General features: G+C 57.8%; 1 protein-coding gene across 2 annotated transcripts in view; it reads right to left on the bottom strand.

Moving 5' to 3' along the window:
• Positions 1-13,236, bottom strand: part of RAP1GAP2 (RAP1 GTPase activating protein 2) — a 171,573-nt gene that overhangs the window by 148,997 nt on the left and 9,340 nt on the right. Inside the window, exon 1 of one of the 2 annotated variants that reach the window (XM_058676122.1) lies at positions 11,336-11,518. The exons of the other annotated variant lie outside the window; for it this stretch is intronic. The gene's annotated coding sequence lies outside the window, so the exon portion shown is untranslated. Of the gene's footprint in view, positions 1-11,335; positions 11,519-13,236 lie in introns of those variants that run through there. 2 annotated transcript variants of the gene reach the window in all.

Raw genomic sequence — 13,236 nt, 5'->3', positions numbered from 1 at the left:
TGGCCTCAGCAGAGCCAGGCCAAACAATCTCATGGGCTGGACATTACCCATCCCCAGCTCCGCGCCAGGCTCCATGCCAGCAGCACGGGGAGCAGGGGAGACACCTGCAAGCCCGCATGTTTAGGGCTCGAGCTAGAACCAGGCAGGGACACAGCAGGTGCACGTTAGGGACAGTCCCAGCCCACACTGAGGCAGACACAGAGGGGGCACATGGCCCACACCTGGCAGCTGCTCAGCAGAGAGTGTGGACACCTTGGGTCCTGCCTGCCCTGCTGCCACTTGGCCTCCCTTGGAGCAAAACTCAGCCGCACTCAACCCACCACGAGAGTCCGATGTGAACACCTGGCCAGGCCTGGACACCTGGGACATCCACTTCCCTAGCCCCAGCAATGAGCTCATGAGATTTCATAGAACCCAAGGAGAATCAGTCCCAGGACACTTCCACTCTCCTCCCCGAGGGTCATGGCCAGGTGGGAAAGTAAAGGCTAGCCACAGAAAGGGGAGAGTGGACAGACTCAGAGACACAGGAAAAAGCCCTAGTTCTTAAATTATCCAGCAACACATCCTTCCATTTGTAAAGCCAACTTGAGTTAACTTCCTCTCACTCTCCACTGAAAAGTAGCAACAAGGGGTCCAGCATTGGAGCACAGCAGGCCAAGTCCCTGTAGCCTGCAGCCGAGTGTGGCTCAAATCCCAGGTGCTCCGCTACACCCCAGCTCCCTGCTAATGTGCCTAGGAAGGCAGCCAAGGATGGTGCATGTACTTGAACCCCTGCCACCCACGTGGGAGGCCCAGCTGGAGTTCCAGGCTCCTGGCTTCACCCAGGCCTAGCCCCGACTATGGCCACTGAGAGAAGTGAGCCAGAAGCTGAAAGATCTTTGTCTCTCTGCTGCTCTGCCTTACAAATAAATCATTCAGTCCAAACATAAAAAGTACTGAATAGTAAGAACTTGAATAAGGGTAAGAGCACACAGCCCACCAGCCGCTCCCTGCCTGTCACCTCACCACCACCTCCACCAACACCACCCCCTCCTCCAGGCCAGGCACAGGACAGAGTGCAAAAGACGCAGCTTACAGCATCAGCTGGGATGGGGGTGGGGGTGGGCAGAGCCAGGATGGACACCCCAAGGAACACCTCCTCTTCATCAATTGGAGGGCAGTGGGCATCCCTTAGGTGCGTGGGAAAGAAGCAGGTCACTCCCCACTCCCATACTGACCAGCTTGAGATCTGGGTTCTGAGGGAGGCACATTGGATTCCCACGGGCCTCACAGGCTATGGGGACATTCAGGTCAACACCGAGGCAGAAGACCACCCAGGCCTGGAAGGACCCACGCTGAAGGCCACACGTCCGAGGCCAGCACCTCAAGGCCTCAGCCTAGCCACCTCGAGGTTGGCTTCTCCCACCCAGGTGGGAAATATGGTCCCAGAGGATGCTCCTGGGAGTCAGTGAAGTAGGATCCACAGTATCGGGGGTCACCTCAGTGTCACCCAGGACAGGACACCTGGACGCCCAGAGTGAGGGATTTCCCATGGGCCTGCATTCTATCCCATGAACTCTGCAGGGCGCCAGAGTGTCCACAGTCCTCCCCTGCTTCCCCTTCTCCCAGCTCAGCTCCCAAGCTTTCCAGCTGTGTGGCCTGGGGCCAGTTGGGTAACCTCTCTGGACCTCAGCTTTCTCCTCCCTGCCCTGGCCTGGCAGTTTAACAGGCCGTGATTATCACCTGCCCAGCCTCTCTCAGCTTCCTGGGGCCTCCCCCTAGTCCCCCCCACAAGCCCTGGCTGTAACCTCAGTTCCTCTTCTGAGCAAGAGGCCCCAGGCTCTCCGGGAAGCAGGGTGAACTCAGAGAAAGGGGAAGCACTGTGAGGACCCAGCACAACCCTCCTGCACCCATCCCACCGCAAAGCACAGCCCCCCTGTCTTCAGGCCCCAGGGCCTCCTCATTGACTCAGCAGGCAGTCGGTCAGCATGGAGGTGAGGACAAACCCTGGGAAGAAGGGGTCAGGGCAGCCCCTGTGTCAACCAGTGTGGACCTGACCCTTGGCTCCTCCCTGACATTCCCATGGGTGACCTTGGGAGGTGCAGGCAGTTGGTCCGCACTACACAAGACAACATGGAGACCCAGACAGGTGCCCCGACAGCTTCCCAGCCTGGGAGAGGTGGTGCTGATGGGGTGGGGGGCAGCGGAGTGGGCTCTGACTGGCTCTCACGTCCTCCAGGGCCCAGTAGGCCGCAGGGCTGTGTTCCCATTTTAAAGGCGGGGTAGCGGTAATGTGGGGTCTGAGTGCAGACCCAGCTCCCAGGCACTGCCTGGCTGCACCATTCATGGGGAGGCATCAAGCACCCGCAGCAGAACTGCCACCCCCAGGATCCCCTACATGGATGGGAAGACTGAGGCTCCGCATGTGACGCAAACTCAAGTGCAGACAGTGAGAACTTCCTCCAACCTCCTCCTGCCCCCAGGAGCTTTCTTTGAATGAAGGCAGGCAGGGTCCCCTCCAGCCACAGCCCGGTCCCAGGGACTTCAGAAACAGGTAGACCTGAGAAAGCTGGCTGGGCCCAGCTCCTGCCAGCAGCAGCCCCAGCTCCTGGGTGACCCCTGGCCCACAGGGGAAAGGCTGGGTCAGCGTGGTTTCCTCTGCTCGGGTAACTCAGACCTTGCAGCCCTCGGTGGAGGTGAAGATGAGACAAGCTGACCAGACAGCCACAGGAAGCCGAGGAAACAGATGCCTGAGGGGGGCAAGGGCGCCGGATGGCACAGAGTCGCTGAACCCAGCTCCTCCCTCCCCCCAAGCTCCAGCCCCCAACCCATCACCCTCATCAGACAAGAAACTACAATGGGCCTCTGCTCTTCCTGAGCCAGCAGAGATACGGGAGGAAGACAGAGAGAGAGAGAGAGAGAGAGAGAGAGATGCCTGTCAAGGAGATGGGGGCAGTTTGTTGGGTGCTGGGCATAGCAATGAATCCACACCTCGGGGTCACAAATAAATAGCTCCTGGCATCTGCATGGCGAGGGGTAGTCTGTGGAGCCCCCTGCCCTCCCAGGAGCCCACCTGGATCCCCATTGCACAAGGTCTGAAAAGCAACATGGTGGCAAGAAAAGCAATGCAGGAAGATGGCTTGTGAAAATAGGTTTGGAGGTATGCCCTGGCCACACAATTGATACTGACTTGTTCAGGAAGGCCAGGCTACCCAGAGCCTCTCGCAATGCACGGCCATGGGCCACACAAGTCACAAAGGTTACCCCTGAAGAAGGCAATAATAGGAGGCTGGCCTTGTGGCAGAGCAGGTAAAGCTGCCACTTGGGACACCAGCATCCCACATGGGTACCGGTTCAAGTCCTGACTGCTCCATTTCCAGCGCAGCTCCCTGCTCACGGCCTGGCAAAAGCAGCAGAGGATGTCTCAAGGACACCTGCACCGACACAGGAGACACGTTACAGGCTCCAAGCTCCTGGCATCAGGCAGACCCCGCCCTTGCCTCTGCAGCCTTCTTGGAAGTGAACCAGTGGATGGAAGAGCTCTCTCTCTCTCTGTAACTCTGCCTTTCAAATGAACAGAAAATAAATAACTAAGATAAATAAAGTAGATCAGGAATGTACCAGGCATGAGATCTACCTGGGGTATACGATGGAAGCCCAACCTGCTGGGGTGACCTTGGGAGACCAGGCCTCAGGCTCCACATCTGTAACATGGGAATAACAGTGGCACCTCCTCTGTACGCCGTGGGAGAAGTGAAGGAGTTAATCACGTGTCGGGCCAGGCCCAGACCTTCAGGCGGCTAGCGAGTGTGACCGCTAAAGTCCTCATTGCAGCATTCCAGGTGGGGCCAGGTCATCTGCAGCTCTAACATGTTCCCCAGAGTCTGGCTGGGTGAGGAACCCGAGAAGGAAGATAACAGCCGTTTCCTCCTCATCACCGACAGCCCTGAAGCTGCCTGTAGAAAGGCTTGGGCACTCGGGGCTGTCTGAGGGGCTTCTCACTAGAGGGGCTCACATAGCTCACACCTCCCTCCAGCAGCCCACCCACACCGCACCCTGCATGAGGCTGGGCCACTCCCAGTTCTGAGCCTTGGGGTGGGCACTGGCACCCTCTACCGGCAAGCTTGAGTAGTGCAGGGAGGAAACTTGGCAGCCTGGTTGTCCTCTGGCAGAAGGATTGAGGGGTGGGGAAAGTTCTCTGTGGGGCAAAAGACAAACAATGTCCTCCTGACCACAGACCACACGGACTCCAGCCCTGGTTCTGACTTGAAGTGCAACTGTGGCAAACCACTTAAACTCTCTCCACTGGGGATTTGTGATTTGCCTGTATTTAGGCATGCAAGCATGTATGTATTTACTCACGCATTCATTTGCTCGGGGCCAAGATCTTTTGGCTCACTTGTCAAATTCCCACAACAGCTAGGACTGGGCCTGGCTGAAGCCAGGAGGCGGCAACTCCCTAGAGGGACTCCCACCTGGGCAGCAGGGACCCAAGAACTTGAGCCATCATCGCCTCCTGCCTCCCAGGACGCATATGAAACAGAAAAGGCAAAGTTGGACTTGAACCCACGCATTCCTGGTGGTCACCCTTGGCAGCCTGCTAACCACTTTGTCACACAGCTATGCCCACTCAGGGCTTCCATCTGTGTGGCAACCGGATAAGCCATGCCCTTCACTGTGTTCCCTCTTCACCACAGCAGGACTGTTTCCTGGCACAAACTTGGACCGCACAGGGTGAAGATGGAGGTCAAAGACTTGGCCTGGTGTGGGGGGGTGTCTGGGGGGTCGCTTCTACTAGGCTGAAGTTCCCGCAGATGTGTGTGAGGGCTGAGTGTTTGGTGGGCAGGGATGGGTTGGGCCATAAGCATCCATTGGTTTGCATGTGAGCTGGAGACAGAACTAACCAGGCAACTGCAGCCACCAGTATGTGTGTAGGTTGAAATGCCAGAACCCGCACTAGCTGAACACACAAGTGTCAGGTCTAGAGTCACTTCTAGCAAGGCTTCTTTGGGGAAACTCCTCCCTCCAAAATGGACTGATGGTCTCCAAACTCCACCACAGGATTGTGGAGTGTATGTGTCAGAACTGGGCCTCCTTGGTTGCTAAAGTCTGTGCAGTGGACAGCATGCCCAGATGCACATGCGGGGTATGACAGATCGTTGAGGCCTGCAGAGGACATCTAGTGCCATGGATGGCAGAACAGAAGGGACAGCTCTCCTAACCAAGTGTTGAAAGCAACTGGGCAGGTGAAGACTCTAAAGTGGACCGTGTCAGTCCATGAAACTTGCAAGGACTTCCTCAACCTTGGAGCAAAATGAAATAAACAACACCTCAGAACTGCTGAAACCAGAAACCACTTGGGCAGTACCCTCAGTACCACACTGGGGACCCCAGGATGACACTGCGTGGCTATCCCACATCCCCGGGTACCGATCAGGTTAGGCTGCTGCGAGCAGCTCTCTCCCATTCTTTGCATTCTCCCTCCAGAAACAGGAAAAAAAAATTGGGGGAAGTATTGGTCTCATCCACTTTCCCCTATTCCTCGACCCTTCCCACCCTGATTAGGCTCTGTGTCTGCCAGGCCATGGACTCTCATTAAGTGACGCTGGGTCTATGTCCCCTGCCCGTGGGTGGGTGCAGGTCTGGGGCCTGGCCCCATTTCATCATTTCCAAGGCTCAGCTAGAAGGCATGAAGTAGCTTCTGCCAGACGTAGCTCAAGGACTTTCACCTTTTACAAAATTATTAATTATTATTAATTATTGATTTATATTACAAAGGCAAATTTACCGAAAGAAGGAGAGACAAAGAGAAAGATCTCCTGTCCACTGGTTCACTCCCCAAGTGGCCACAATGGCTGAAGCTGAGCTGATCCAAAGTCAGGAGCCAGGAGCTTCTTCCAGGTCTCCCATGAGAGTGCAGGGTCCCAAGGCTTTGGGTTGTCCTCGACTACTTTCCTAGGCCACAAGCAGGGAGCTGGACGGGAAGTGTAGCAGGCAAGACATGAAACAGCAGCCAGATGGGATCCCAGTGCTTACAAGGTGAGGATTTAGCCACTGAGCCATTGTGCCAGGTCAAAGGGCTTTCAGCTTAGCACAGCCACCTGCTGTGACAAAGTCCACCCAGCACAAGCAGAGAGCACACGGAGAGGTTCCTGGGGAAGCAGCTGAACCCCACACCTACAGCCATCAGCCAGTGCCAGACCAGGGCAATCAGGCCTCCAGCCATTGCATCACTGAGGCCATGGTCTGCCCCCAGATGATGCCCCGTGGGAAGGACAGGAGTTGGCCCTGCTGAGCCCTGTCAAGACCACAGGTCCACTGACAAAACACACTTTGCACACCATAAGCTTTGGGTGGTTTATTACACAGCATTACATCAGCCCAACAATGGCAGGACTTATACTGCTGGCCACTCCACCATGGTCCCTGCTGTATGACAGACTGCATAGGGATGAGGTATCTAGTGGGGTGCCCGGAGCCCCAGAGACTGCTAAGAAAAACGAAAGGGAATACAAACAGAGAGGCTTCAGAAAACCTTCTCACGGCTACCCTGGAGCCCAGGCCAGTGGGGTTGAGGGGGTGGGCACATCCTCCCCCAGAGCTGACTGGCACACAAGTTGCCTCCACCCCTGGCTCAACTCTTCAACTCAGGACACGCGTGCATCACCCACAAACAGCTCAACCAGGGTCCTGAACACCCGACAGCCAGAGAGGAGAACACCTTCCTCAAAGCAGAGGTCAAGCCAGGGGCAAGGAACCTGGAGGCAGAACTGGGCAGAGTGGAAGATTCATGGGGCCTGGTGAAGCCAGAAACTCTACAGAGAGCACCTGAGCAGCACCTGCTTACCGGACAGACTCCCACTCCAGCACCCAGGAGAGCACCCCGTAGGTGGCCCATGCACTGCTCAGAGGGACTCTGGAGTCCCAGGCAGAGCTGTGCAGCACCACAAGACAGCAACAAACCACGCACAGACCAAGCACGGGTGCTCATACAAGCACACCTCTGTCTGCTTGCCTACCTGTCACCCGCTCCTGCTCTTACTCAATGCCAATCATTGAACCCCAGCTCCCCAGATCTGTTGTCATCTGCTGCCCAGGCTGAGCAGGGCCCAGTCAGCACAGGCCCAACCTGGTGCAGGAAGGACAGTGGTATGCTAAACTAAGAAAAAAGGTGGATAGCAGCTGGCCCTGAGGACACGATACAAGCCGAGAACCAGACCCTGGTAGGGACCAGGGGTTCAACACAACCTCCAGCTCAGGCCATAAGCCTGGTCTCGACATCCTTCAATGTCCCTGCAGCTGTCTTGTGTTGTGAGCAGGTGGACAGGAATGCCCTTATGTCCATCTGGAAAGCCTGAATGATAACAGCAAACAGAAAAACAAAGACACAGAATGCTAGGGGCAGCACAGCTGATGGAGATCAAACACAAGGTAGGACTGCCCACCAGACAAGGTGTCAAAGCCCTGACACAAGGTGTGGGTGGGAGATCAAGAGAGACCCTTTTGAAAAGGTGAGCACAGGGGCCAGTAAAGCAGCTGCCTGCGGCGTTGACCTTCTATGTGTGTGCCAGTCGCTCCACTTCAGATCCAGCTCCCTGCCAAGGTACCTGGGAAAACAGCGAAGCATGATCCAAGCGCTTCAGCCCCCTGCACCCACATGGGAGCCCTGGAAGAAGTTCCTGGCTCCTGGCTTTGGAACAGCCCAGTTCTGGCTATTGCAACCATCTGAGGAGTGAACCAGCAGATGAAAGATTCTCTCTGTAACTCCGTCTTTCAAATAAATAAATCTTTCTTTTTTAAGTGAGCTGATGAAGAGACTGGCACTGTTTGATTGATGGATTGACTTTAAAGACAGAGAGAGACAAATAGAGACCTCCCATCCATGGCTCACTCCCTAAATGCTAGAGTTCAGCTGGGTTCAAATCAGGAACTAAAGCAGGTCTCGTGGGCAGCAGACTCAAGTGTGCTGCAGCCAGCACCACTGCCTCCCACGGGGTGCGTGAGCGGGCAGCTGGAATGGGAAGCAATGCCAGGACCGGAAGCTGGCACCCTGACACGGGATCCTAACCACTGCATGAAATGCCTCCATGTCTGTCTGCTTTTATGTTTTACTAAACTGATTAACAGCACCATGCACACACAGTCACAGAGGTCTTCAAATGACTGAAGGGGGACAGCAGTTACTACAGCACCCAGCCTAGGCTGGGTGTAACCTTGTCCACAGGCACAGTGGTAGACATGGCGGCGACCTTTGCAATGCCAGCCGGAGCAGCCTGTACGCCAGCAGGAGGCAGCTGGGCACCTTCCCTGCTGTGTGACCTCCCCCGGAAGGGGCGGCACGTTGCTCAGAGATAGAAGAGGGCAGGAAGACAAGGGCTGCCTGGTGCCATGGCAACAGGCCTTGGCAGAGGCACGGCACACCTTCTCCCATCAACACTCATGGCAGGACCTAAGAGTCTGTCGACAACACGCCTGCTGCCAGACAGGGCTGGTGGCCCAGGAGGAACTGGTGGATACGCTGCGCAGACCAGGGAGTGGGGAGGCTTGTGGATCTGGACTTCAGCCCCCAGCCAATGCTCACCCCTGCATTCCCTTCCTGTCGCTGCCCCTGGCACCCAAGCTGTGTGACTCACCCGCCAGCCCTGGTACCGCTAGCATTCCCAGCCAGCTCCTGCCACCTGCTCTCCCTCCCTCCCCGCTCTGGGTTTTCTCTATCCTTGCCTGCCCAGTGCCCTGCCCTCCCCACTCTGTGGCCAGACCAGTGCCCGTGACCATCTGCCAGCCCTAAGCACCACACACACTCTCTCTTCACTCTTCCCTCAAGCTGCTGCTCCCCTCGGCATCCTCTGCCCACTGCTGGGTTCCCATGTCCTCCAGTAGATACAGCCCCAGGCAAAGAACACCTGAGCAGCAGACACAGGGTTGGGCATCACTGTCTGCAGAACCAGGAAACAGGGTCATGGCCACAGGGGGACTGGCCGGTTCCAGAGTCGGCCCTTGAGCCCAGTTTCCGCAACCAGGAGAATGGGGCTCTTTGTAGCTGGGTGAATGACTATCAGAGCTCCCAGAATGCGTGATCTTCCTAGCTGTACGAAATCAGCCCAAGTGGCGAGTCCTTGAAACTAAGGAAACTCAGGCTCCAGGAAGCCCGACCCCAGACCCCAAGCCATGCACATGGCACAGTAGACACCTCAGCACCTGGGTGGCCCCACCTGTGCAGTGTGGGAAGCCCACGGGAGCACATGTCTACACACTCATCAGGCTCACCCAGCAAGGACACACTTAAGGGGTAAATGATGCCTTATTTTGGCCCCTGGCAGAGCAGCTCCGTAGTTCCCACCAGTAGGCTCCTTGGAACACCACTCTGGATAGCACAGGGCGGAATTGGAAGCACAGTAGCCGGGAATGCCGCCCCTCCCCAACCTCCTTACTCCTCCTGCAGCCAGTACGCATTCTCGCTTGGGCTCAGCTCTGCAGGGAACCCAGAATGTGGGTGGGTAGCAAGGCTGTGATTCACACCCAGGTCAGAGGGACGGTGCAAGTGCCAGCTCTGTGCTGACCCACTGTCTGCCCTGCAGCCGCTGCCACCCACGTCCAGGGTCCTCTCCCCTGAGATCCAGGGCACTGTGAGTCACTGAGGCTCTGTCACACTTGATGAACAGACCACAGGAGAAGGAGGAAGAGGGCTATGAGGATGAGATGCCAGCTCCTGTCGAATTTCAGCCCTGGGTGACCCAAGGACACCTACTTGAAGCAGCTGCCTTGGCCCAGAAGCACCAACCTCAGGGGCCAAGAGTGGCTGCTGAAGCTCTTTCATTCCAGCTTCCCATCCACCTGACATAGGCCAACTCAAGCCCCACCTACCCCCACCAAAATCTGGAAAGGGAGGTTGCCTGGAGGTGAGAACACAGCCTCCCCCAATACCTACCCAGGTCACAGAGATGCCTCCCACCTTCCTGGGAGAAGCACCACCCAGGCCACCCCAGGCCCTCAGGGCGACTGGGTTCCCAGCCCTGGGCAGCGGGACGAGCTGCACCCTCAACTGGCAGCAGGAAGAAGCATAGGGGGGACATCAACTCCTCCCTCCCCTCCCCCTCCCCTTGGGAAACCAAGGCATGTGGGCTTTAAGGGATGGGGTTTCAGGGTCCAAAAGGGTGCGAAGAACCTAAACCCTGGAGCCAGGCTAGGACAGCTCTGTCATTTCCTGGGGAAGCTACTCCCATGGGCGCCCAGGACTCAGACAGACACTGACTGCCACGCCCGGATCCCACGCACATGCGAATGCCCTTGGGGTTTGACAGGAAGGGGAGGGCACTACAGAAAACAGGGAGTGAAGAAGGGGATCCCCGGCCAGCGTCCAGGGACAAGCGCCAGCGGCAGGTGACAAAGTCGGAATGTAGGGACACCCTCCCCCAGCCCCGCGTGCACCTCCCTGCCACTCCTGCCAGGCACCTACCAGCAGCCTCTGACTGGAAGGTGGTGGAGGCCCCCTGCCAGCAGCAGCCGTCACCAGCAGAGTGCCTCTCCCTGCCATTAGACACTTTGGGAATGAGGATAAGGTGGGGTTGATGCCTTTTCAAGGGAGTGAGAAGGTGAGGAAATGAACCGACCCTGAGGACAGGTCCCCTGGGAATTCTGGCGCTCTTCCTTGCACGACCACCTGTAAACATCCCACCATCTGGGTCGGTGTCTCGTGCCAGACTTTGCCCAAAGCCTAACAACATCTCTTTCGCCCTCCAGCAAGTAAGCACGCACGCATTCACGCACACCCCGAGCAGGGACACGGTGTGTGCAGGGCCCCACCCCGCACGGATTTCTGAGGACAGTCGCCCTCCTCCCAGACAGAGCCCGGGGCGCCCAGAGCGGCGGCGCTCACCCGCTCCCTGCGCGCATCCGCACTCCAAACTGCGCACTCCCATGCCACGATTCCTCGCCTGGGATTCACGTCCCGACACAGGCAGGCTGGATGGGATGACAGCTCAACCCGGAGCCACTGACCTTTTTACTCCCCGGCGTGGAGGCAACGTCAGCGGGAGGCCCTCCTCGGCTCACCCTGCTAGCTGGTTCAGAATCAGAGTCCAGCCCTCTCCCTCCGCACCAAAGCCCCCTCCTGCTCGGCGACGCCGGGGTCCCCCGCAGCCCGCCCAGTCGCGTGCACCGTCACCGCGGCGCGCACACGCGCACGCCGGCCGGGCGACTCGGAGCGCACAAAGCTGAACCCCTCGCTCGCCCGCAGCCGCCTGCAGCCGCCCGCACACCTGGCAAACGCGCCCGTAGCCGCACAGAGTGGCGCACAAGCAGCACGAAGCCCGGGGCCCGCCCGAGGCACGGTCCTCCGGCCGCCGGCCGCACCTACCTCGCTCTCCCGCCCCTCGCCTCGCCGCCGCCGCGTCTGCCACCCGGCCCGCACCCTGATCCCGACGGCGTACGCCCTGGGTTGCCCGGCGCTGCTGCTGCCGCGCAGCCGCCCGAGAGGCGGGAGCCGGGGGCGGGAAGGCGCCGAGGGCGGGGGTTCAGCGGGTCCTGAGCCCTCGCCTGCCCGCCGCCCGCCGTGGGGACGCCGGAGTGTCCGCTGCCAGAGACCTGCTTGGGGCGGCTGCTCCGGAACAAAGGCGCGGGGCGGGGCAGGCGCGCCCAGGGTCCCCCGGGGAGACCGGGACTGAGCAGCCCACCTGCTCACCGTGGTTCCTGCAGGATGGGTCAGGGCAGTACGGAACTGAGATGCAGAAAACCCTCGGGCTTCCGGATCTTTTGAGGGGTCCTGGGGCGCCCTCCAGCTCTCTTCCAGAAGGAACACTGTGAGGCCCAGGACTTACTTGGTCGAGGGGAGGCCCAAGGGCTGCCCTCTGCCTTGGCCCTGCAGCCTGGAGCTGCCCTCCCAGCTTCTGCCAAACCAGAGGGGCTCCAAACTTAAAGGCTGGGGGGGGGGGGGCCTCTGGCCAATATTTGGGAGGCTGGCCTCGGACCACTGCTCCCATGCACACACCCCGCCCAGGGATGGGAGACTCTCCCTCTAGGGACAGCCTCGCCCAGCTCGGAGTGCTAGAGAGCCCTTGAGCATTTGCTCCAGTGCAAATCTTCCTCATTGCGGCTTCACCGGATGGCTCCTTGCTTCTAGAATACACTGAGGGCTTGGTGCTGGCAGTCCTCCCCTAACCCTACAGAAAGATCCCTTCTCCCCATGTTCTATGCCTTGTCCCCTCAACAAACTCACCAGCTGGCCGCTGTACTTCCAGGACTCCAAAGTCACTTTCTCAGAGAGGCCAGAGTCCCCACACAGTGCCTGGATAGGGTCAGGTGCCCTTCCCATCCTCTAGATGGATGCCAGGGGGAGCTGGGAATGCCAGGCCTTCCCGTGGTCTCACTTCAGACCCTCTCCAACCTCTTGCAGCCCCAAGATGTGAGCACTATCCTTGGTAAACACCCCAAACACAGGGCCCCGCCCCAGCCTACACAGAATCTCCTACACAGCTGGGATTCCCTCTGCCTGCTGCCCCAAATCAGAGTCAGAGGTCAACACCAACTTCTCTGGCCTGGCGGTTATGACTCTGTGTCCTGTTTCAGAGTCCTGGCTTCAGTTCCCAGCGCCAGCTCCTGGCTCCAGCTTTCTGCTAATGCACACCCTGGGACATAGAGGAAATAGCTTGAGTAGTGGGTTTCCTGCGATGGATGCGGGTGACCCAGAGGAAGCTCCTGGCTCCTGGCTACAGCTGTGCCCAGCCCCAGCTGTTGTGGCTATTTGGGGAGTGAACCAGCAGATGGAAAACCTCTCTCCTTCAGTCACTAACTGGTTTTCAAATGAAGGAATGACTCTTTAAAAATTTTATATTTTTTAAAATTCATGTCTCCTTTATCCCTATTAAACTGTATCTATCCAGGAGAGATGCACTCCAAGACCCCCACGGTGACTGAAACCAGAGAAGGCATCAAGTCATCCGTCATCCCTTCTTCCTATAAAGATTAGCTCCAAGGCCTGTGTAGTGGCAAAGCCTCCCCTGTGGGAGTGGCTGCTCAGCTTCCAATTCTGTTTCCTGCAGGTGCACCTGAGAGGGCAAGGAGGCAGGCTCAGGTGCTTAGGACACTCCCATCCATGTGGGAAACCCTTACGGAGTCCCAGGCTGTTGGCTTCCGCCTGGACCAGCCCTGGCCAATGGGGCCATTTACCATTGGTTCAATGGAGTGAACCAGCAATGGAAAATCTCTCTTTCTGCCTTTTAAATAAACAAATAATCTTTTTAAAAAAAAATGTTTCCTGAT

This window comes from Ochotona princeps, chromosome 17, assembly GCF_030435755.1.
Source record: "Ochotona princeps isolate mOchPri1 chromosome 17, mOchPri1.hap1, whole genome shotgun sequence".
NCBI lineage: Eukaryota > Metazoa > Chordata > Mammalia > Lagomorpha > Ochotonidae > Ochotona > Ochotona princeps.
This window is presented reverse-complemented; position numbering and strand designations above follow the sequence as displayed.